Consider the following 3,693-nt stretch of genomic DNA (forward strand, 5'->3'; position numbering starts at 1 on the left):
CCTTTGACCTCTCACCTGATAGGGCAGCCTCAGTGATGACCTGCAAGACCACCCCCTCCATGGCAGCATTGTTACACAGCTCCTCCCACGAGCCCCGGATACAATACTGCTCCGCTAGCGACAGCAGATGCTTCTGATTGGGCACCACAAAGCCAATCACGTACATCTCTTCACTGAAGAGAGATAACGGTTAAGAAGACACCACCATGTCTCWGTTTTTTTACATAGACTGATTCATACACACACACACCTGTTGGCGTAGGCACAGATGTTGTCTATAAGGGGGCAGTTCTTCAGCATGGCCTCCACCTTCCCCAGAGACACATACTCTCCTGCCTGGAGCTTAACCAGGTCCTTCTTACGATCTGTAGACACAGGGACACACTGAGGAGAACTGGAGGAGAAACAGCACGTTTTCCACTGCACTGCAAGTAGGATTTATGTCAAAGTAAACATGGCTCAAGATGAATTCTCAGAAGTGAGGTGGAATTGGGAAACAGTTGTTCTTGGGAGCTGCTCTGCCAGACTGATAGATGAACGTAGGGACATGGGTTTTGAAGAAGGGTTTCAGTGGTTTTGGGATGATGTTGATGTGGTGTGCTGGTGTAGGCAGTATCAGGGAGTTTTCTTTACATACTACTGTACATGGATATCAGAGGAGGCTGGTGGGAGGAGCTATAGGATGACAGGCTCATTGTTATGGCTGGAATGCAATCAGTGAAGTGGTACCAAGCACATCAAACATGGAAACAATGTTTGACTCTGCTCCATTGATTCCATTTCAACCATTCAATGAGCCCATCATCCTACAGCTCCTCCCACCAGCCTCATTTGATGGACATGCCCAAATGTAAATGCTTATCTTAGCAAATATGAACTTGGGTGCATAACCATGGTGAAAGGGGACACTGAGAATCAAGTCATTCAAAAGAGGTGTTAGCCCTGCTTCTCACCAATGATCTTGAGGCATCCATCAGGATGGACCTCTCCTATGTCTCCCGTACAGAACCAGCGCTGGCCGTTTTCATCCACAAAGAAGTCCTGGTTCTTGGACTCGTTCTTGTAGTAACCCATGGTAACATTGGGCCCGCCAATCAGAATCTCACCTCGTGGGGTGGGCGTGTCTGTGATGTGGTAGCCACCTGGAGGACAGAGCAGTAGCAAAGCAATTAAGTAATAATGTGGCAAAGAAATTTACTTTATGTCCTGAATACAATGCATTATGTTTGGGGCAAATCCAACACAACACATCCCTGAGTACCATTCTTCATATTTTCAAGCATGGTGGTGGCTGTATCATGTTATGGGTATGTTTGTCATTGGCAAGGGCTAGTGACTTTTTTAGGATTAAAAGAAACGTAGTAGAGCTAAGCACAGGCAAAATCCTAGAGGGAAATCTGGTTCAGTCTGCTTTTCACCAGACGCTGGGAGACAAATTCACTTTATTTTTTAGCATTTTAACCCCTTTTTCTTCCCAATTTCAACCTTATCTCATCGCTGCAACTCCCCAACGGGTTCGGGAGGCAAAGGTCGAGTCTTGCATCCTCCGAAACATGACCCGCCAAACCGCGCTTCTTAACACCCACCCGCTTAACTCGGAAGCCAGTTGGAGGAAACGCTGTTCACCTGACGACCGAGTCACTAGAGCACGATGACCCAAGTAAATCCCCCCCGGACAAACCCTCCCCTAACCCAGACGACGCTGGGCCAATTGTGCACCGCCCTATGGGACTCCTGATCACGTCCGGTTGTGATACAGCCCAGGATCGAACCGGGGTCTGTAGTGACACCTCTAGCATTGCGATGCAGTGCCTTAGACCGCTGCGCCACTCGGGAGGCCCGACAAATTCCCCTTTCAGCAGGACAATAACCTAAAACAATGCCAAAAATAGTTAGATTTAAATCGGCTTGACAATCTATGGTAAGAATTGAAAATGGCTGTCTAGCAATGATCAACAACCAATTTGAAAGAGCTTGAAGGATGTTGAAAAGAATAATGTGCAAATATTGTACAGTCCAGGTGTGCAAAGCTCTTAGAGACTTACCCAGCAAGACTCACAGCTGTAATCACTGCCAAATGTGATTCTAACAAGTATTGACTCAGGGGTTTGAATATTTATGTAATCAAGGTATATTAGGGATTTATTTTTCAGAATTTAATTTGACAAATGTTAGAATTTTTCTTCTACTTTGACATTACAGAGTAGTACTTTGTAGATCGTTGACACACAGTGACGGATAAATACATTTGAATCCTATCTTGTAACAACAACATTTGGAAAAAGTCAAGAGGAGTGAATACTTTCTTACGACACTGTATGATGGAAAACTGTACAGATGAAAGAGTTGTGTTCTGAATGACTTCCTTACAAGATCATGGTGAATGCAGTTCAAATATGAGAGGGTGATCTTTCTCCTTAAACACTGTCCATCTCTCACACCGACTAGGGCATGTGTGTAAATTATGTGGGATGGATTGGTAAACTATATGACATTGTTTTCATAAGTGTGTGTGTGTGTGTGTGTGTGTGTGGGTGTCTGTGTTGTGTTGTGTGTGTGTGTGTTGTGTGATGTGTGTGTGTGTGTGTTGTGTGTGTGTGTGTGTGTGTGTGTGTGTGTGTGTGTGTGTGTGTGTGTGTGGATAAAGAGACCCAAGGGTCCTCCTCCCTGTCTGTCTGTGTCACTCACCCTCCACCCAATCCTTGAGCTTGATTTCAGAACAAACGAGTGGTCCTCCAACTCGCCCTGTACTGTAGTCCCACACTGGAACACACACACATTACCATCACAAGCTGCATTGACTCACCACGGTATAATACACAGCGGCACTGTTATGCTGAATGCGCCCCATCCGTTACCGTGGCAACCTGATCAAACCATGGTAACCCCGCCAAGGCCGTGCTCTCACTCCCATCCCTGAGGGATGACAGCACTTTCTCATTGGACCACAGTTAATATTAATGCTGAGCAATGGATCACTGCTGGCTGCAGTCTTTTACTGCATTGGGGAGAACTAATGGATATTTCAATGCTGTCTCCCATTTACTTTCTCTTCAGCTCCATCACTCTGTATCCCAAAAATCCCTCCTTTCCTCCCTCCAACCCCTCTCTCTCTCACACACTCTCACACTCTCTCTCACTCTCTCTCACAGTCCCTCACTCTCGCTGATGGTTCCAGCCCCGCAGGTCTCGGTGAGGCCGTAGCCCTGGCCCACGGGGCAACAGAAGCACACGTTCATGAAGCGCTGGGTGGCGGCAGAGAGGGGTGCCCCACCCGACAGCAGCACCCTGGTCTTCCCCCCCAGGAGGGACCGAACCTTCTTAAACACTAAGCTGGAGGGAGGAGAGGGGAGGGGGAGGAGATCAGTTAATTCATGTTTACACTTCCTGGTTGAACAGTGCCTCAACCTTGTATCAGGTTTTGTGTGTGTAATCGATATAGTGTGTGTATGTAAGGATGTGTGTGTGTGTGTACTGTAGTTGACTGACGTACTTGTCACACAGTGGCGTGCTGCGTCCCTGGGAGAGTTGCTCCAGCTTGTAGTTGTAGGCCAGAGTGAACAGAGTCCTCTGAGCACTACTCATCTCCTCCACCTTGGTCATCACATTCTTATAGATACGATCCATAATCTCCTGTAGCACACAGAGAGAGTGAGAGAGAGATGAGAGAGAGAGAGAGAGAGAGAGAGAGAG

General features: G+C 47.1%; 1 pseudogene; it reads right to left on the reverse strand.

Moving 5' to 3' along the window:
- Positions 1-3,693, reverse strand: part of LOC111957991 (uncharacterized) — a 35,255-nt pseudogene that overhangs the window by 9,572 nt on the left and 21,990 nt on the right.

This window comes from Salvelinus sp. IW2-2015, linkage group LG4p (genome assembly GCF_002910315.2).
Source record: "Salvelinus sp. IW2-2015 linkage group LG4p, ASM291031v2, whole genome shotgun sequence".
In the NCBI taxonomy this organism is placed as follows: domain Eukaryota; kingdom Metazoa; phylum Chordata; class Actinopteri; order Salmoniformes; family Salmonidae; genus Salvelinus; species Salvelinus sp. IW2-2015.